Genomic DNA, 22,563 nt, shown 5'->3' with positions numbered 1-22,563 from the left:
CTGGAATTAATAAATATTCCTATCCATCCATTCTCATCAGCTTTATCCGGGGTTGGGTCGGGGGCAGTAGCCTAAGCAAAGAGGCCCAGGATTCCCTCTCCCCAGCCACCTCCTCTAGCTCTTCTGGGGGAATACGTTCCCATGACAGCCGACAGATATCATCTCTCCAGCGTGTCCTGGGTCTTCCCGGGGTCTCCTCCCATTTGGAGATGCCTGGAGCACATCACCAGGTGGCATCCGGACCAGGTGCAGGGACTCTGTAGGTCTTTAGGCATAAACAGTTGTGTTATACAGTTTCTCATTGCGTTTAACGGTATTTTAGTAAAGCTATTTAAATGTTACTAGCTAGCTACATTTAAAGAGCTTTATTAATTCCCCTAGCTAGCTATTTAGATAGAAACTACTGTGTTTAAATAGGATTTTTATCAGGGGTGTTAAACATGGCCTTGTTTCAGTCTAAATACCTAGCTAGATAGCAACATTAAAAGAGCATTTAGCTCTTTACCCCTAATATAAGCAGCGACTAGTGATAAGTAAGTGATTTTAGAACGGTTGAGCTAAATGATGCAGTATGTCTCATAATGATTCACCAAAATACACTAAACATAACCTGGTAAGAGACGAGGGGAATAACACTGTTGTTTTTAAACTAGAAACAAGAGTTGTGTTAGACAGTATCTCATTACATCTACCATTATAAATGTGTTCAACCCAGTGTGTTAAATAGCTGGCGTCATGAGATCTGATGAGAACAACACACGGGAGTCAGGAAAGAATGACGAGGATAGCAGCACTGAAACAGAGAAGCGAGTCACCAACACGAGGCAAAGACAGGGAAGTACCGAAGCATCAGCCGCCTTGATGTTTCTTAAAGTGACATGAACCTCAATCTTGTAACATAGGCATGCATTTCACATTCCTGACAAATTGTTGTGACTAAAGTTATATTCTAGTATATCTAGCTCTGGTTTACTGTATTCTTTTGACCTTTGTTTCTTTATACTGTATCAGTTCTATTGTATAGTTGTGTTTTAAAGATTAAATCGCAAATTACAATAATTTTGTAAGTTAAAGATCTGTTGCTGATTACAACTTAAAGTGGCGATGCGGTCTTAAACATTTTTTGTAAGGACTTTAATCTCCTCATTCCAAACGTCGAATATGCTGGACATTTGTTCTGCCTTTTTTAACTCGAGAACAAGTTTTTCAACGTCCCAACCAGAGACCGTATATACAGTCACTGGTCCCAACCTCTTTTACGGGTTTCTGCCCAACAACGGCTTTCTATTGGTTGGTACGTTTCGGTTTTTTTGATTGGTTGTCGAATATAGTCCTGGAAATGACAGCTCCTGAGAAAGACATACACCGCCTCTGTGACCGAACAAAACGTAAGTTTTTCTTTATTATTCCACATTGATAACTGTAAAGTCTTTGTACATATGTAATTTACGTATACTGTTAGGAAAAATAATACACCAACAATGGAAAGTTATTATCACAGTCCCAAATTTGAAACATGTATGTCCAGCTATATGGTCATTTGGAATTAGCCTATAAGAATGTTGCTAACTTTAGCATTCTTTGTATAGCGAGTACGTGCATCTAATGATCGATATTACATTATCGTTCATAGATTTCCTGGCATGCTTATCTACTGTTGGGATATTTTCTCCTGACCCAGATAGGCCCCAACACTGCCCCGATGAACCGATTGGTTTTGACTGAGTTACCTAAGAAAAGTCTTCACCAAAAGTTATTTTAGATCAATTTATATGGAATATAAATGAGTATAAAGTAGTCAAAGTATACGTGGTACAAACTCTCCAGTGCACTGGTGCTAGTTGCCTAGAACTCTACCTGACCCAAGTGGACCTCAGCAGCGTCCGAGCAAAAAGTCCCCCGTGCTGGGCGATGTCCTCCCTTTCATACTCTTTCTCCCTAAGTTTTGATTACTCCCCCCACCTTTGCTGCTCTTCTTCGAAACCCACCTGCTCCTCTCTAGTTGTCTGCCTGCTTATCTCAAAACTGCTTGCCTTGCATTTTGCACTGAAAGGGTCCATTCTGTTCTTCTCAAGGCCACTGAGGCCTCCTCACTCCTGCTCTCCCACAGTCTCCCTGGAAAACATTAAGTTTAAACATTAGGTTGTTTCACCTTTAAATTTCTTTTTTCTTACACTACTCATGTCTGTTTAAGCCTAACAGTAGAAGATGTTCTTCAGTTACTAGATCAGGGGTCACCAACGTGGTGCCCGCGGGCACCATGTCGCCCGCGAGGACGTCACGAGTCGCCCGCGGGCTTGTTTTAAAAATAGCTCACTATAGTGCCATGCACCAAAGCGCTGCATCGTTTATGTTTTTGCTACTATTATAGATTGTCCGTGGTTGCTAGCGGTCTTCCCGCTTAGCAATTGACACACGCACACGCTTGTGTTTACCACGTATTGTGTTATAAACCAGTAGTACAAATTCCAGCTGTTACTCAGATCCCAAGGGACAGGGTCTACAAATTGAGAAACTGTCATGGTACAGCGGCCCCCTACCGGTCGCCTCTGTCCACAGCGGCAGTTGTGGTTGTTGTTGTGGTTGTTGTGTACATCCCTCAGGTGGGCGGGGCCCGCGATCCTCACCTGAGGGTCGTTTGTTTGTCTATATATGTCTTGTCTTTGTACCAGTTGACCGCTGGTCATTATTTCCTTCATTTGGATCTAAGTCACGGATTTTTGGACAGCACACTTTTCTATTAAAAACATACTTTTTCCCTTAGACTTTGCGTGATCGCTTCCTTTTTGTTTCGCTCACCCTGCCCGTCACAGAATGACCAGCCGCTTTCGGAAGCTGCCAGTCTCCTTTTCTTTCTCCTTCGTTCGTGGTCATGTCTCATGGTAAGTGTTTGTCTGCGTGGTGTTTGTGTGAAGAGTTCCGCCGTGCTTGTGTGTTGTGTGTGGCACGGCGAGGAACAGGGCGTCTTCCCTCGGAAAACTCTTCGTGTTGTGTGAGGGTTAAAATGTGTGAATGGACGTGTGGATCAGTGTGCGTGCTCGTTGTGTTAAATGTTAAATGTTTTGTGTGTGACGCTGATACCGCTAGTCACTGTCGCCTCGCTCCCCGTGTTGTCTTGTGTTTCATGTGGGGAGCGACTGCGAACATGAACGGCGCGTCACTATTTTGTATGTATGTAGAGCGCGCATTTGTGGGTCCCGTCCGTTCGTTATTTGTACCGTTTTTTTGTGTCTAGTCTTTGCGTGTGTGTTTTGTCCTAGCGTGTTTGTGATTTGTTATGTTAAATGTAATTCCACGCATGCTCCTCCCCTTAAATGTGTGTTGGGGGGACCGGCTGTGGTCCCGTGCCACTATCTATCTATCAAGGTGCAACAACCTGGCCCGATGCTAACCCAGATAAAACCATTGGCATAGGTGGTTCAGTTGTCATGACACTTGTGCAAACTCTACCTGTGGGTACAGAGTTGTACTTTGACAGGTACTTCAGAAGCATCCCACTGCTTGACAGGTTAAGTGAAAAAGGGCTGTTAGCATCAGGCACCATCATGACAAATAGGTTACCAATATGACAACACCTGCCCACTGATGGTACACTGAAAAAGGAAGGTCGTGGTTCCTACTGTGAACTGGTAAGGCACAATGAAACGTGTGTTGTAAAATGGATGGACAACAGGTATGTTGTAATGACATCCACAATCCATGGATCACAACCAAACATGACAATTAGGTGCTACTCAAAAAAAGACAAAGCCTACATAGATGTTTGGATTTGGATTTGGTTCTTGTGAATTCATGGGTTGAATATGTTCAGGATTGTGAATACTTTGGCATTGCCAAAAAAGACACCTTAGATCTGCTGGATTTCCGTCTTTATGTTGGAGAATGTCTGGTGTTCAGTCGGGGTCATAAGAGGAGGAGCACGGATGAGCTCACAACTCCTCTTCTCCTGTCTCCATGCACAATGCATGTCAGCCTGTGCCAAACTGGGATGTTAGACAGAGTGGGGCACAGCATATGCCAGTGGTGGGTAAGGAAAGCACCAGCTTTCAAAGGTGCAGGAACCCTGGTTGCAAGAAAAAATCACACATGAAATGCTCAAAGTGCAATGTTTTCCTGTGTATTCAAGCTGACCGAAACTGCTTTTATGACGTTCACAAAAGGTCCCGTTAAAGGAAAGCGACAGAAAACAAGTTACAAAAACAAGTGTTACATGTCGACTGTTCTACTTTGACATAGAAATATATGAAAAGAAATTGACATAGAAAATGCACTTGCTCTAGATCCTGTGTTAGTAGTAATAAATATTGGACGTTTTCAAACTTATGCAGAGTCTATGCCCTTAATTCCAAATATCTTAGTCTGTATGCAATTGAGAAAAAAATTGTATTGTGACTTTTAAATGGCTGCAGCAAACACATTTCTTTGCAAGAAATCATTTGTTTTTGACGTGTCCTCTCTCGGGACTGAGGAGGTTAAGAAGTCTTTAAAAGGTATTGAAATTAACTTAAGTATTTCTGCATGTACCCTATTGTATTTGTAAACAGCCGCCATGTTCTCTGCTCTGAACGCCTCCGCTGCTCCAGTTGAATTATGGGATAGGACACTGCTGTAATCGACACTTCAAAATGGCGCCCGATTTAGTAAGCAAGCCGTTTTAGCCATTCGGATACTTTTCGCTGTGTATTCTGACACACTACCCTGTATCTCGTACTGCTTTGGCCTACTGGATAGGAGAGAAGAACGGATCCCCGTGTTTCACTCTTCATGTTGCTGGTTATTGCACGTAGCCCCTGGTCGTTTGTTGTAGTCTCTGCAGCAGGTTAAGTCTTTCTAGCTGTATCGTTTGTGTCTTGATATGTAGTTACCAGTCAGTTGTTCTGTTCTGTCTAGTCTTCATTGTCTGGCTTGTTCTTTTATTGTTTTTGTCCTGTCGCATTTGATTAGTAAGTAGATGTATGTTTGCCTGTTGTGTTTGCTGAAAAAAATCTAGTTTATTTACCTCTGATCCATATCTATGATTCAATGAGTTACTAGTTCGCTCTGGCGCCACCCACTGGTGATCGATCGCGATATAACACTTAATTTGTGTCCATTTTACACTCCCTCCTCCCCACAAATAAAGATCAAATCTCACTCCAAGCGATCTTGAAAAGTTGGCAACCCTGTCTCTGTATATTCAATATGTCCTGGTCATCGTTCATTGACGTTTCTGTAACTTGGGTAAGTAGTACTTGGTTACCTTTTAGTCTTGTTTGGTTTGTCAGTGCTTGATGTTAGCCTGCTTGTGATAGTATTTTATAATAACCCAAGTGATAACTCACAATTTCATCCAGCCTCTACCACCCCATGATTCTGCAACGTTACAAACTGAGAGTAAGGCTATGTGATATGCATGACAGGAACCCGTAAGGTAGCATTTTCGGTAGAGCAGCACAAATCGACCTTCTCTACTATGCTACGGTAACGTTTTACGACAAAGCAGTATAATAATTCATTAGAGCGACCTTGATCAATGGCGTATCGTGTAAGCAATATCGCACATTCTGACGTCCCCCGTTTTCACAACACTAAAATTTGCTTAAGGAAATTTTGCTTTCTGGCTGTGCTGATGTGCGAATAGGTTTGAACAACGCTACCATTTAGCCTATATTTCTTAAACAAAAATTAGTCAGATGTGGTGTGCCAAACAGCAGAGCTGTAATAATATGCAAGACACAGCAGGATTTTATTTAGCATGTTTGTTTAGCGTAAACCATCTCCAAATAAGCCACTTCTGACACAAATTTTAAAGGTGATGGATTTAACCAGTTGGTTATAAAAAGACATAGTAACTTCATTTATATTTCTGGCCACTTAGAAACTGCTGCTTTCTTCAGGGTCTCTCAGTTTCTGTTCCAGGGCAGTGAAGGTCAGACAGAAAATTCCAACATGGACTTCTTTGCAAAAGCTGGATTAAAAGGCACAAATATAGTGAAATACATGAGGAAAATAATATATCACTACCACAGTATGCAGTATTCTGAAATTTGCTATATTAATTGATCTTTTAATTTCATTGTGATTTCAATGCGATGAAAAATGCTGCAGATTGAACATGTTACTTTTAAACAGATGTTATGTAAAACATAGTGTTCTGTATTTGAGTATTTTTAGAGTAATAGCCTCTTTTTTGTGTTTCAGGCTCTTCAGCGGTTGATTCACAGACAGACGTAGTAGTGGTGATATGTCTCATGATAACGTTTCATGTAAGAATGGCACTTCAGAAAAGAAAGAAAACTGCTACGATGTGACTGCCATCTTGTGGCAGAGAGAGGTACACACCCATTTTTAATTGGTCTTCTCAAGACCACCTTAGCTTCAAAATGTATGTGTGAAATCATGAGGCCTTGTGTTGGAACACACTCCGCCCTATCTTGGAGACGAAGAGGAGACCCCGCCTCTCTTTCTTCTCATTTTAGTTCAGTCCTGCAATTTCGCCCCTCATACACACACTGCCCTACACACTGTGCATCTCTAAATGACCTGGGCCCGTATTTATCAAACTTCTTAGAATTACTCCTAAGAATGCTGCTAAGAATTTGCTTATGTCTAAAATAGTTCATAGTTAAAAGCTGAGACTAAACGTTAGTTATCAAGCCTCTCAGTCTCACTTTAAGCGAAGTGTAGGAGTAATTCTTAAGTGTCAGTCTCGGAGCTGATTTACGACACTTGGCTGTGCCGCTAAGCTGATCCTGGATGACGTCGTTTCAAAACCCCCTGCAAGAACCAATCACTGGATCGGATTTCATGTTCAATATAATTTCCTGAGAAATGTCAAGATAAAATTCAGAAAATGTTGAAATACTTTTCACTAATTTTGTGAAATAACAGCGTATTTACGTAGTTAATAAATAATCCTAATAAAAAGAGATTTCATATCTTAAGTCCTATGTGACACACACTGGTATGTATAATTTTCCCTTCTTTCTTTTGTTATTCATATATTGTCTCTGATTTATTTTGGATACTGCATACATTCTAACTGAATCACATTCAGGCGGAAGACCACCGGGCACTTCAAAATAATTGCACCCGTCAGTAATAAAGAAGCTGCTCGTGCTCCTGACCCTGCTGGCTTGAGAGCAGATTCTCCATCTGCCCCTCCCTCTCTGACAGCGCTTCAAAACACCTCCAGTCATGAATGGCCGGAGGAAGAGTGAGCGTCTGATGGACATCTGGCAGAGGACTCACTCCCAAATGACATACAATAACTGACAAGGCAGACGTCAAAGCTTAAAATTAAAGTATTAAAATCACAGCATGAATATTACACTCTTGCACGAAAAAAATGAAAGGAAGAACAAAAAAGAATTAAACCCATGCTTATCTTAATGCCTAATTATTGTGCATATTTATACATAAAATTGAAATGTGTACCTAAAATGAAGGTTTGCACACGTCTCTCAGTGCCATCTCAGCCCCCTGGTGGCAACTCTTAACGACTTATGAGTCCTCTGGAGCAGTCTTAACTTTTCGGAAGAGTAAGAGTGATTCTTATACTTGAAAGTTTTGATAACTGGCACTTACACTTAACTCTGAGTAGGAGCAAATCTAAGAATTTTTCCGCACTTAAGTCCAAAATTCCACTCTTAAGAAGTTTGATAAATACGGGCCATGTTACTGCTATTACACCTGTTCTATATTACTTAAACACTAAATCCAATTCTTGGAAGACAACTCTCAACTCCCAAAACTCTTTTCACAAATCCTTAGACATTTTCACCTACTTTGACAGTTTTTTTTGTATTGGAATAAACCTTTTTGTAAAATTCTAAACACATTCTCTCTGACAGAAATACATTCTGCATGTTAGTGTGATTTTATGATTATGATTAAAATGGTACGAAAGACTAAATCCAACACAGTTAAGCTGCTTATTGTAATTTACACCCCAATCAGATTTAGTTATCCGCATTTACCCATCTGTGCAGTGAGAACACACACATTGGTGATTACTAGTGGCCTATAGTGCACACATGCCCAGAGCGGTGGGCAGCCCTAGACCGGCGCCTGGGGAGCAGTTGGGGGTTAAGTGCCTTGCTCAGGGGTACTTCGGTCATGGCCTAGCTTGGAATTGAACCCACAACTGACAGGACTGGTCCCTTAACCACCAGACCATGACATTGTCTTTGTTAACACACTCCAAGTGAAACTGAGCACATGTGAGGTCATCAACAAAAATAAGAGTTCTACATCACCATTTTACAATAAGGCCCTATAACACAGAACACCTAACATCTCTGAACATCTTCTAACATCTCTGCATGAACTACGGGATGTTTCACTTGGATCTGAGCATGGAGATCCTGAGCTCAGATGTAGGTACCATGCTAAACCAGCAGGTGGCAGTACCACTGGCAACACATTGAACAAGCTTGCTTTGACGGAAGTAAGGGTGTGTCTACAGTTCAGGGCTCGTATTTATCAAACTTCTTAGAGTGGAATTTTGGACTTAAGTGCTGAAAAATTCTTAGATTTGCTCATATTCACAGAGTTAAGTGTAAGTGCCAGTTATCAAAACTCTCAAGTATAAGAATCACTCTTACTCTCCCGAAAAGTTAAGACTGCTCCAGAGGACTCATAAGTCGTTAAGAGTTGCCACCAGGGGGCTGAGATGGCACTGAGAGACGTGTGCGAACCTTCATTTTAGGTACACATTTCAATTTTATAGATATATAAATATGCACATAAATATGCACAATGCACAAATATGCACAATAATTAGGCATTAATATATGCATGGGTTTCATTTTTTTTCTGCCTTTCATTTTTTTCATGCAAGAGTGTAATATTCATGCTACGATTTTAATACTTTAAATTTAAGCTTTGACATCTGCCTTGTCAGTTATTGTATGTCATTTGGGAGTGAGTCCTCTGCCAGACTTCCATCAGACGCTCACTTTTCCTCCGGCCATTCATGACTTGAGGTGTTTGGGAGCGCTGTCAAAGAGGGAGGGGCAGATGGAGAATCTGCGTTCAAGCCAGAGACCGTATATATACAGTCACTGGTTCAAGCCAGCAGGGTCGGGAGCACGAGCAACTTCTTTATTACTGGATGCAATAATTTTGAAGTGACAATTAGCATCACAGTGTTTGTGTACAAATCTAAATAAATGATAAAAAAAACCTTGTCTTTGAGATATGTCATAGAATTTCATTAATGCAGGATCCACTCCACAGATCACCGCACTGTCTCCCCCATGATATGCTGCACCACCTCACAAAATGCGCTAAGAGGCTTGCCCGGTGGTCCTCCGCCTGAATGTGATTCGGTTAGAATGTATGCAGTATCCAAAATATATCTGAGAAAATATATGAATAACAAAAGAAAGAAGGGAAAATTATACCAGTGCATGTCACATACTTAAAGGTAGATATGAAATACTTTTTAATGGATTATTTATTAACTATGTAAATACGCTGTGTTATTTCACAAAAAATATGACTGCAACATTATTAAGTTAAATATGAAGGTATTTCAACATTTTCTGAATTTTATATTGACATTTCTCAGGAAATATTATTGAACATGAAATCCGATCCAGTGATTGGTTCTTGCAAGGGGTTTTGAAACGACGTCGTCCAGGATCAGCTTTGGGGCACAGCCAGGTGTCAATCAGCTCTGAGACTGACACTTACGAATTACTCCTACACTTCGCTTAAAGTGAGTCTGAGAGGCTTGATAACTAACTTTTAGTCTCAGCTTTTAACTAAGAATTATTTTACACATAAGTAAGTTCTTAGCAGCATTCTTAAGAGTAATTCTAAGAAGGTTGATAAATACAGGCCCAGGTGTTTAAATACCCTGAACAGCCATTCATCTCTCTCTCTCTGGTTTGACTGACACCGAGGTTAGACCTATTAAAGAGAGGCTCCGCCATTTCTCTTTTTTTTTGAGAGCACGCGAACTTTGCTACGACTAACAGCAAACAGCTGAAAGTCGTATTACTTAATTAACGAGCCCGAGTTACGGTGTAATCTAACGAGCAACCGATCAACGTTACCGCGGAAACAGATTCACCGAACTACTTCAATCAAGCTTGTTAACGCGGCCACACGGACTGAAACAAAGGCGATCAATTCCCTGTTGTTAAACCGTGAACGAGACTCTCATTCCTGGACGATTCCCCAGCACACCTGGACGACGTCGCTTTTTATCAACGAGGAGCCGGCGGTGGAAATTCCCTCCTAATTCAGGGAGGACGAGGAAACCACCCAAAACCCTCGACACGTGAGACTCTTACCGCTGGGCATAGTTTATAGAAGGGCAAAGTTACTTGAGCTGCAGAGTTAACCAAGTTTTCTGTTAATACATTCTGAATGTGTTTAACTTTATTTTCATAATCTTCATCAAGATTTGTACATACAGAGTTCTCTTTGCTGTGCATGCCACCATCTTTTATTTATCTGATCAATGGACAACTTGTAGTCTTCCCCATTCTCAGACACACCACATTAATTTTTAGTTATTAAGCCAGCTCCATTACTCTTTGTTCTGACCACGTTGGAATAAACCAGCTGAGCTCATTAACACAGTCGCGCTGCTCTACTGTTTAAAGTCGGCGCCATTTTAGTTGCTTTGTTCTCTATAGGAGAACTGAGATTACAACTCCGCCTCCTCACATGCGCACAAGCGCGTGCACACATTACACTCCTCCCCTTTTTACACACACACACACACACACACACACACACACACACACTAAATACCCAGTCATCACTGTAAATATACTGATCCTTGTTGATGCTCTTTGTGTTTTAGAATAGTTAGTTTTAAATAAATGTATCATTTATTTTCACCAAATTGTCTGTGTTGATGTCATTCAAAAGTGGTTGATGCCAAAACCTCCAAAGAATTCATAGTTAAATCCTTCAGATACCAAACCATTAATTACCTTTAGTTGATAACTAAACTTGTGGTTCTGGTATTATTAGAATATGAGACTGATTCTAAATTAATGAGACTGATTTAATAATTAAGGTAAAACAAATTATATCTACTTTAAAGGATTAGTAGGTGAAACCCTACTGTGTATGCTGTTCCTGTGAAAGATGAAAGATCCTGTGTATGCTGTCTTTCACCATTGTCAAAGTCCACATGAGTGGTTTATTAATACAGTAACCACCATTTCATAAGTCTATGTTCCACCATACTCTCCCTTCTTAAAACCAAATGAGGAACTCTTCTCAGCATGGTTTGTGACTGAAGGTTTGTGATCGAAAACCTTATGACCAGGGGGGTTTTCCAAGAAGCGCGTTTAACAAACTCTAAACTTAACCCTGAACTCGGAGTTGTCTTACCCCAGTTTTCGGTTCCAAAACGGCTGATCGGAGTTAAAGTAATCAGGGTCGCTCAACTCTGAGTAGGTTGACCCAGACAGAAGCACGTTCACGCGTAACTATGAAAGGCATTCTTAATGGAACGCAGATAAATAGGATTTATCATGGACTTAAACGCGAAAATCAGCCGAACATCGTATTTCACACCACTGTAGCTTGAAGTATTAATGACTGCGTATGCAGAATATTTAGATATTATTAAACGTAAAGGTAATACTGCGGTAGCTGCTAGAGAAAGGCAGTCAGCATGTCAAAAAATTGCCAACAGAGTCAATGCGTGAGTGAAAATGATATTTTTATATTTAGCAGAAGGGTGCGATTATATTATTATTTTCTCCACCTTTATAATACTGTATTGAGTTTTTAAATATTTTTTTATTGAACACTTACTAATTCCAGGTCTAATCTGAGTGGTGTGAAACACACATGGCATCAGATAAAAATGAAGTATAAGAATATTGTACAAAGTGGTATGGCTGTACATAACTATATCTTATTCTTAAAATATATTATAAAATATAGTTATTTACAGGAAAAATGAAATAATGAAACATAACAGTGAATTTGACTGTAATGTATATTAAAAGGTTACAGGGTGGATGGTGGGGTGGGTGGTGGTGCATGATTTAATGTGGAAAGCAGTGATTGCAGATGGAGTCTCTGACAACTCCACCATCTCTGTTGTCACCCACATGCATGTAAGGTTCCTCGTCTATGGGCATGTCAGAGATGGTAGGTTGTCGCTCTTCCTGGATGGTTGCAATGTTGTGTAATACCACATATGCCATTATTATGTGGCACACCCTATCAGGGGTTACTCCGAGCCCCTTCAGGCACTGGAACCTGGCCTCGAAGATTCCTAGGGTCATTTAAATTCTTGCCTTGGTTTTGCTGTGGGCCTGATTCTAGCGGGACTGTGGTCCAGGTGCCGGATCTGAATAGGGAGTCATAAGGTAGGCCTATAGGACAGGCAGGGATAACCCGCTTCTTGGAACACCCCCCTGATCATCGTTTGTTGACGTTTCTGTAACTTGTGTAGTACTTGGTTACCTTTAATCTTGTTTGGTTTGTCAGTGTTTGATGTTAGTCTGCTTGTGATGGTCTTAGTGTCTTTTATAATAAACCGAGTAATAACTCGCTATTTCATCCAGCCTCTACCACCCCCGAGTCAGCAACGTTACAAACTGAGAGTTACGCTGTAGCGTTATGTGATATGCATGACAGGAACCCGTAAGATAGCATTTTTCGGTAGAGCAGAACAAATCGACCGTCTCTACTATGCTACGGTAACATTTTACGACAAAGCGGTATAACTCGTTAGAACGGCGACATTGAACACCTGTTTTCACAAAACTAAAATGTGCTTATAGAAATTTTGCTTTCTGGCCGTGCTGATGTGCGAATATGTTTAAACAACGCTACCATTTTATATTTTTTAAACAAAAATTTGTCAGATGTGGTGTGCCAAACAGCAGAGCTGTAATAATATGCAAGACACAACAAGATTTTATTTAGCATGTTGTCACGGTGAGGCGGCCCCCTACCGGTCGCCTCCGTCCACAGCGGCTGCTGTTGTTGTTGTTTGGTGACGTCATGTGCGTCCCTCAGGTGGGCGGAGCCCGTGATCCGTCTCACCTAAGGGTCGTTTGTTTGTCTATATATGTCTTGTCTTTTGTACCAGTTGACCGCTGGTCATTATATCCTTAATTTGGATCTTTTGCACAGGTTTTGGTTTGCACACTTTCTATTAAACCATCCCTTTTCCCTGAGACTTGGCGTGATCGCTTCCTTTTAGTTGCTCACCCCTGCCCGTCACAGCATGTGTTTGTTTAGCGTAAACCATCTCCAAATAAGCCACTGCTGACATACATTTTAAAGGTGATGGATTTAACCAGTTGGTTATAAAAAGAGATAGAGTACTTCATTTACATTTCTGGCCACTTAGAAACTGCTGCTTCCTTCAGGGTCTGTCAGTCTCTGTTCCAGGGCAGTGGAGGTCAGACAGAAAATTCCAGCATGGACTTCTTTGCAAAAGCTGGATTAAAAAGACCTTCTCACAAACCAGAGAATATACTTTTACAAATACGTAACACGGACTAACATTGAGCACAAATATGGTGAAATACATGAGGAAAATAATTGAATATTATAATTTTTATAATAATTAATCTCTACCACAGCAAATTTGTAATATTATTTGATCTTTCAATTTCATTGTGATTTCAATGCGATGAAAAATGCTGCAGATTGAACATGTTACATGTTCTGTATTTGAGTATATTTAGAGTAATAGCCTCTTTTTTGTGTTTCAGGCTCTTCAGCGGTTGACTCACAGACAGACGTAGTAGTGGTGATGTTGATGTCTCATGATCAGTATAACATTTCATGTAAGAATGGCGCTTCAGAAAAGAAAGAAAACTGCTACGACGTGACTGCCATCTTGTGGCACAGAGAGGTACACACCCATCTTCTCAAGACCACCTTAGCTGCAAAATGTACGTGTGAAATCATGAGGCCTTTTGTTAGAACAAGCTCCGCCCTTTCTTGGAGAGGAAGAGGAGACCTCGCCTCTGTTTCTTCTCAATTCAGTTCAGTCCTGCCATTTCCCCCTCATACACACCCTGCCCTACACAATGTGTCACTAACTGACCTGTTAATACTATTACAGCTTAAACACTAAATCCCATTCTTGAAACACAACTCTCAACTCCCAAACCTCTTTTCACAAATCCTTAGACATTTTCACCTACTTTTTTTGTATCGGAATAAACCTTTTTGTAAAATTCTAAACACATTCTCTCTGACAGAAAGACATTCTGCATGTTAGTGTACTATGATTAAAATGGCATGAAAGGCTAAATTCAACACAGTTAAGTTGCCAATTGTAATTTACACCCCAATCAGATTTAGTTATCCGCATTTACCCATCTGTGCAGTGAGAACACACACGCATTAGTGATCACTAGTGGGCTGTGGTGCACACGTTCCCAGAGCGGTGGGCAGCCCTAGACCGGTGCCTGGGGAGCAGTTGAGGTAAGTGCCTTGCTCAAGGGCACCTCAGTCATGGCCTAGCTGGGAATCGAACCCACAACCGACAAGATTGGTTCCCTACCCACCAGACCAACAAGTGAAAACTGAGCACATGTGAGGTCATCAGCAATAATAAGAGTTCTTATTATTAGTCCCCACACACACACCTAACCCATGGGTTAAAGTTCTCCGTCACTACGACGGATTTCCGTCATTTGATTTTTTTGGGGAAAAAATCCGTCAAATCATAATAAACCACACGCGCGTGCGTGCTATCTTTTGTGGCCGAAATATGATTCTCACTGGCGCTCATCAGCGCTGGATGGATGACGGCGGTGTCATTTGATTGACTTGCGGGTCATTCCGCCTTCAGATTTACGGACATTATGTAGAAAAGTGACCTCCCTCCTGCCTGGCGTGACCGTAGCGCGCGACTCTGTACACCTCGTGCAAACTTGCGCGAACGGCGGAGGCTAGTTGACGCGTCACATTCTTTTTGCAGTCTTGTCCGAAACGATATGTGGTAGTATAAAGAAACACCGCTCAAAAACAGGAGAATTTTAATGTTGCTATGTGTTCCAGGTTTGAAAAGTGCTGGAATTTAGGCTAAAGTACTTTAAAATGTTGAAATTGTAACTACTTCGTTTCACAACAAATATCTGTCTGACTGAACAGTTTTCTTGCATTACGTTAACAAATACGAGCCTCTTGTAATTCCAGGAAACATGAGAGAACGTGAAGACATTAAGATTGGGTGTTTTGAAAATAAACAACCATTAAAAAATGTGATAAAAAGCGAATTATTTCGAATCATTTCGAGTATATGTATAAATATTTAACTTAATTAAATGTAACATTGAAAACGTGTTGAAATGGACCTTGAAAGTGACGTGCAAGTGCTTTAATTCCACCTTTAAAGGTGTATGAACCCTGCAAACATGACTTTGTTCATTGTGCTGAGGCGCGGCGCGTGCGAAGTTACAAAATTCGAGAGGTGCACGACCTTGCGAATCACCAGCGCGCGAGGCTCTCGCGCACGGGTGGAGCCACCGTGATTACGTCATTTTCGGCGCACGCGCCGCCCGCACGCGCACGCGCCGCCCGCACGCGCCGCGTCAAATATAATGGCTTAAACCAGGCTTAACATGGATGCTTTTGTTCTGTTTGTATTTAAAAGCTCTATCCAGTGTAATTTTTTTGTAACATACCTACTTAAAGCAGGTAATCTTACGGCTTATGTTTTTGTGAATAGTGAATTTGATAAAAACAAGAGAGCTTCATACCTTTTAAAACTCACCAGGATTCACTAAATTTGACTTGATCTTTAAATAGTTTTCTGAAGAGGACCCCCAGATTTATGTACATTTATTGCTCAGGTGTTGCATTTTGTCGCTTCATAGATTCTCTCTTCTCTCCTTACACAGGCTGTTTAGATAAATATACTTTATAAATGTGTTTATTGTGTAGAATTAGGCAAAAGAGGTCGTGTCCCAACTACACCACATTTTCAGTAATTGCTAGCATTGTCTTTTGCCAGGAAAAATTTTCAGTCAAATGAAAATTTCTTGCTTTAACCCATGACCTAACCCCAGCTTACACAAACATGTCAAAAGACTAAAGGGATTAGAAATTAACATTTATTTATATATAACAATAAAGAATAAAGGGCAACAAGTGTACCATTTACAACAGGTGTACAATGAAAAAAATGTAACATTTGAACTTCAAAACTGTTTCATTACAGGGTTGCCAACTCTCACGCAATGAGCGTGAGACACACGCATTTGACCGTCTTCACACGCTCTCACGCTACACATCCGATTTCTCACGCTGAAAAAATATCTAGTTTATTTACGTCTGATCCACATCTATGATTCAATGAGTTACTAGTTCGCTCTGGCGCCAACCACCGGCGATCGATCGATCGCGATATAATAGTTAATTTGTGTCCATTTTTGAACAATTTACGTTTGCTATCCCCGTCAACAACTTGCGTTCGTTACGTACAAAATTTCCCCACTTCAGTTCATTTATAAACTAATGGGCACCTTGGGCTTGCATATCTTTGACCAGGGATGCGATGTTTGGTTTGATGGTTGTGACAACCAGTCTAAAGTCCTGGTGAACATCGAGTCTGTTTCTTGCTTTTGTTTTTATTGTTACCAGAGCGCTGAAAGCTGACTACGACAGGTACGTAGTGCTAAATGGGAGAATAACTTTTCTTATTGCGTGGGTCCAACACCCATCCTTCTCTGGATAAATACTCATCGATGTCAGCGAATCGGCTTTGAATCTCGTCTCGCAGAAGGCTCATATGGCGCGTAAACTTGTTTACGATGTCATTTTAATTTGCTCGGCTTCATGCTGTCATTAGCTAGCTTCTCACCACAAATGACACATTCTGGTTTAGTTTTGTCCTGTCCCTCCATAAACCCAAAGTCCAGGTAGCCATCAAGGTATTGCCTTATCTTTTTTGATGACGAGGAGGACTCGTCTACACGTTTACGTTTCTCGGCCATATTTAGTGCTGCTGGCAGAAAGTGCGTGTCTGCGTGATGCGGTGCCTCAGCCCTAGCTTATTTAGTTCGCAAATCTGAGGTTCAGAGGTGAAAAAGTTGTTTGTCATAAATAGCTAAATATTATTTAATTGTGGACCTGAATGTTTAATTTAACTGATAAACATTGAAGTAGAAGAGAATTCAATGTGTGTATTAAAAAATGCTCAAAAATATTTTATAACCTCAAAGCAGGTAGAGCTCCGCGGACCCCCTGTGATCTCTAGCGCCCCCCCTGGGGGGCGCGGACCCCAGGTTGGAAACCAAGGAACTACAGGATGTTTAGCTTGGATCTAAGCATGGAGATCCTGAGCTCAGATCCTGTGTATGCTGTCTTTTGGGACAACGCTGTCTTTCACCATTGTCAAAGTCCACATGAGTGGTTTATCAATACAGTAACCACCATTTCATAAGTCTATGTTCCACCATACTCTTCCTTCCTAAAACCAAATGAGGACCTCTTCTCTGAATGGTTTGTCATCGAAAACCTTATACCCAGGAAAATCTCAGTGGAAGCAAGATGTGATGTCATACAAGTAGATTCTTGTCGAGGCTGGATTCACCATTCAAAAGAATTGATTCTCTGTTGCCTAGCAAAGGAGAATATTGCCTGTGATTTAGATTAATTTCTGACTCAAATGCTAATAAATGAATAAAAATAATGTTGCAGTTCATATGCTGTACTTTTTTTATGCTGGTTTTCTAATGTACATATACATCATTAATCATGTTTTCATGAATGCAAAAATAAATACATGAAAATTTTGAGTTTGCAGTGTTTATGTAGTGTCAGAATCTCATTAGACATACTAGGAATTTGTCTTGGTGAGAGCAACACATGAATGACATGTAACGTGCACACTGTTGACAAACAACTCTAAAAGGTACAATAAATAGACTCTAGAATATAGTTAGTACTAGAAAAAAGAGCATAGATAAAGACATAGACAATGTAAAATGTAAAATATAAAATCTGTACTGTACACATCTGAGTATGAATATATATGTATGTATCCAGATGTTCCTGAGGTAGGTTTATGTTAAATAATGTTGTAGATGTTACGGATGATGTTAACATTGTACAGCTGTGCAAATTAGCATAGTGCAAGTGAGCGACATGTCCTGTTCAGTGCAGTTAAGTCCAGAGGAGTCCACTGTGGTTGAGGAGAGCTACAGCTCTGGGAATGAAGCTGTTAGCATGTCGTGTTGTGCTGGTTCTGATGGTCCTTAGTCTTCTACCAGAGGGGAGAGTCTGGTAGAGGTGATGTGCAGGATATGAGGGGTCTGTCGTAATTTTGTGAGCGCGTTTCCTCACTCTGCTAGTGTGGATCTCCTGCAGCGCTGGCAGGTTACATCCAATGATCTTCTCTGCTGATCTGATGATGCGCTGGAGTCTGGCTCTTTCTTGTGATGTAGAGGAACCAAACCAGGTGGTTATGGATGAGGTGAGGATGGACTCGATGATCGCTGTATAGAACTGGATCATCAGGGTCTGCGGCAGGTCAAATTTCCTGAGCTGTCTCAAGAAGAACATTCTCTGCTGAGCTTTCTTGGTGATGTTGACGGTGTTCCTCTCCCACTTCAGGTCCCTGGATATGGTGGTGCCCATGAACCTGAGTGACTCTACAGTGGAGACTGCAGAGCCATTGGTGTAGAGGGGGGATACAGGGGGTGGGTCGCGTCAGAAATCCACCACCATCTCTACAGTCTTGTCTGTGTTTAGCAGCAGGTGGTTGTCGCTGCACCAGGACACCAGCTGATCAACCTCCTTTCTGTAAGCAGACTCATCATCGTTGGCTATGAGACCCACCAGGGTGGAATCATCCGCAAAATTCAAGAGCTTTACAGCTGGTTCCTTGGATACACAGTCGTTGGTGTAAAGGCTGAAGAGAAGGGGTGAGAGAACACACCCTTGTGGGACCCTAACCCAACACATTTTAGAAATATTTCATTTGTATGTATACATCTCACTTTTCACTAGACTCCTCTGCTGTGTAACTAGTGTGATGAAACTACATACCAAATGTGTGTTTATAATCCTGATTTCAATGGCATGTGTCATGACCTTTAAGGGTTTTAGGGTCATATCCTGATCAAATAGTTCGAATCCATCCATGCCTCACACACCCTCATGAACTGATATGTCGGATATTTATATGAACTGATAAAATGAGGAAAAACTATTTGTTTTTTTCATTTTCTCCCCTTATCTTTGTAAAATTGTCAAATGGAAACATTGTTATAAAAGTTTATATTAACAAAAAGTTATAAAAGGGTTATAAAAGGCTTCACTCAAAGTCATATCGCAGATCTACAGCTAAACCAATGGTTAATGGTCAGTGGGATTCAGAGAACAAATGAACAAGTATTTATATTATGATTCCAAAGCATGTTTTATACATTTAAAAGTATTTTAAAACAGGCTATATATGAGGCTATTCTTGTGAAATTTCTAATATAATCTCTTACAATAACAGAAATAACCAAACTGAAATATACACCTGAGCCATATAACTAGCGTCTCCATGACACTCTTCACAGGTCCAGTATTAACTCTGCTTTCTCCTCATCACCATCTCTCTGGCCTCCACGGATCAGCCAAGAACTCTTACAGAGATTTCGGATCTTAGAAGTCTCACGTTTGACAGAACCTTCCCCCAGCATGGTCTTGTCTTGCTGCACTGGTTCGCAACTGAACACTTCTTAGTACAAAGGAAAAAAATACCAATATAGAAACATAAGGAACAGGCAGAACTGTACAAGTACCACTCTATGTAAAATTACAGCACAATCTTTCTACACCTTCCAATGTTCCTGTCTGTCGGGCCACAGATTCTTATCCACATCACCACAGATATCTTCTCTTGCAGTGCAGCGTGGACAGAATCTTCTGGAATGTCTTATCCAGTCTCTGCAGGCTTCTGCTGTGATGTCCTCACATCCATGGCAGTCAGTAATGTCATCTCTATACATGTGCTTCCGGGTGAAGGTTCATACTGTAAGATGCAGTTATGATGACCGGTTCATCACTTTTGAATGTAATGACTTATGAAGTGAACTAATGCTGATATGTTTTGGGGGGCAGGATTATTCAAATGAGAACAAGTATGAAATATTTTGATTGAAATGCAAAAAGTAACAATTGTACAGTAACAGTTGTACTAAATCATTTGCATGATGATGTCAAGCATTAGGTATTTTTTCATAATGAGTGAAAAGTTGCTTTCATGATGTGCACCAGTGATGTGGAGGTTGGACACGTCATTTTGAGAAATTAAATTATGATCTGCAGAATTTAATAAAAATTGTAACCTAACACACAATGAACACTAGAGGGCAGTATCTGAAAATGTACGGTTAAGCAATAGAATTTTTTTATTTCGTAGTGCGAGTTGCACTGGTCAGTACTTTTGGCTTTTGTTTGTTTGTTTTTAAACATTAAATCCTATTTTATCAATTCTTTAAAACTCAACTGACAAATGAAACCTTTTTCCAACCAGAGCTTGTAGCTATAGAATCAAACTTTTGCAGAAACAACAGAGTCTGCACAGATCACATATTCTCACAGATTCTCTGAAAGACAGGTGGGGCTGAGAATGGCTGACTGACTGACCGACTTCCTTCACTGAAGAAATAAATGATTCATGTTTAATTCTAATTCTAACAAAATCTTTGCAGAATATTCTTTATGCCTTTGCCTCGTGTATTGTTGTTAAACAGTGTTTGTATTTGTGGTATGTTATTCATTCTCTCTCTCTCTCTCTCTCTCTCTCTCTCTCTCTCTCTCAGCCATTGATGTGGTGTGAGTTGATCTGTGTTAACTCTGAGTTTGGCATCTAGTAAAAAATTATATTTTTCATCATCAACAGAGTCTTTCTGGCCTCCAACATGACTGATGGGTGTAATTATTTCTTCTGGAAAAATCCAACTGGGGCCAATGCAGCTATGTTACACACACAGTCAGAGGCGGACGAAGTACTCAATTTCATTACTTGAGTCAAAGTACAGATACCACTCGTCAAATGCTACTCCGATACAAGTGAAAGTTGCATGTTCAAAATCCTACTTAAGTGAAAGTACTGAAGTACTTGCTTTTAAAAATACTTAAGTATTAAAGTACACCTTCCGTCACATGTGTAAAAAAGTTATAGTTTAAAAGTATTATACATCCTACCAAATCCTCTTTGGGCATAATATTCATACAGTCTTTGATAATAATCCATAAGGCATATTCCAATGATGTACATCATTCAGGTAGTGGTAGCAGAAAAGTTTAACCTACACTTTAGTTTAAGGAACAAAAACATTTTCTAAAACCACAATTCACTGATTAGCCTAGCCTAACATGTTTAAGCAAATTATGTTACCATATTAAAAGTCAATAATAAAATGATGGTTTTCTCTCTTTGCTAGTTAGGTATTCAGTCATCCAATACAACATTATGCTACAGTCAATATAAACAAAGACAAAGTAAAATTAGCAGTGTGGCATCTTGGTAGTCTAACCTTGCTACAACCTTTTGCAGTATGGCTAAAGCCCACCAACTCCATGCCACCCAACATGCTAACAAACTCTTTTCAAACTAGAAATCACAGCCACATTAGAATTATTGACATTAATTCTACACTGACAATAGAATGGAAACATTATTTGACAAGATTCGATTAACCCACACGGTTTCCCTTATTGATGTTTCCGTAGTTTGAATTACTTGCCAATATAATGTTAACATTATTTATAGTGATCCTAGCAGACCTAGCAGTGGAGTGAGCAGGCAAAGTCATTTCACTAGCCTTACTGCAAAGCTCCTCTGACTACATAGTCACTTAACAAAACATTTAGGCTGCATACCGTAATATACTTCCTCAGGTGGGACGGTGAATTTTGGTATGCAGTGATATAGTTTGTTTTTGGCAAACAAAGCATGCATTTAAAACGATAGGAATGATTCATCCGTTCAGAAAACTGGAACATTTTGTCGAGATACGGCCATGGGTGCAAAAGAGCATGCCAGGGTTGCCAGCTCTCACGCATTGAGCGTGAGACACACGCATTTGACCGTTTTCACACGCTCTCACGCCACAGTTCCGATATCTCACGCCGAAAAAAATCTAGTTTATTTACCTCTGATCTATATCTATCAACCACCGGCGATCGCGATATAATACTTGTGTCCATTTTTCACCGCCCCGGTAACGTTCGCCACCCCCCGATCAACAATTTACACTCGCCACCAAGTCCAGGTTCAAATCTCCCTTCTTTTAGGAAAAGAAGACTAGCGACACCGAACTTGATTTTACACCTCACAGACACATCCTTGATTGCTGATAGGCTATCACCTGTGAAAATAATATCGGGGGAGGGGAGGAGAGTTGTGTGTGGAAGTAACGAGTAACGAGAGCTGGACAGAAATGTAGTGGAGTGATAAGTACTGTATTTGTTATTCAACTGTAGTGAAGTGAAAGTCATAAGTATTTAAATAAAAATCAACTTAAGTAAAGTACAAATACTCAAGAACTGTACTTAAGTACAGTACTTAAGTAAATGTACTTCGTTACTGCCCACCTCTGCACACAGTCTTGTGTCCAATGCCATTTT

The 22,563-nt window shown here is 40.5% G+C and overlaps 1 long non-coding RNA gene across 3 annotated transcripts; it reads left to right on the top strand.

Annotated features, from left to right (window-relative positions):
* Positions 1–35: 35 nt before the first annotated feature.
* On the top strand, positions 36–20,820 carry LOC143521760 (uncharacterized). 3 transcript variants are annotated; one of them, XR_013132835.1, is made up of 5 exons: positions 36–246; positions 716–1,388; positions 6,181–6,313; positions 13,692–18,860; positions 19,506–20,820. It is a non-coding gene; the product is annotated as an uncharacterized LOC143521760 (long non-coding RNA). The 3 variants fall into 3 exon arrangements; XR_013132834.1 differs by having other exon boundaries at positions 36–259; XR_013132830.1 differs by lacking the exons at positions 36–246; positions 716–1,388 and adding an exon at positions 2,890–5,220.
* The last annotated feature ends 1,743 nt before the right edge of the window (positions 20,821–22,563 follow it).

Source organism: Brachyhypopomus gauderio, chromosome 1 (genome assembly GCF_052324685.1).
Source record: "Brachyhypopomus gauderio isolate BG-103 chromosome 1, BGAUD_0.2, whole genome shotgun sequence".
NCBI lineage: Eukaryota > Metazoa > Chordata > Actinopteri > Gymnotiformes > Hypopomidae > Brachyhypopomus > Brachyhypopomus gauderio.
Note: the sequence above shows the minus strand (reverse complement) of the source record. Positions and strands in the feature narration are given on the sequence as shown.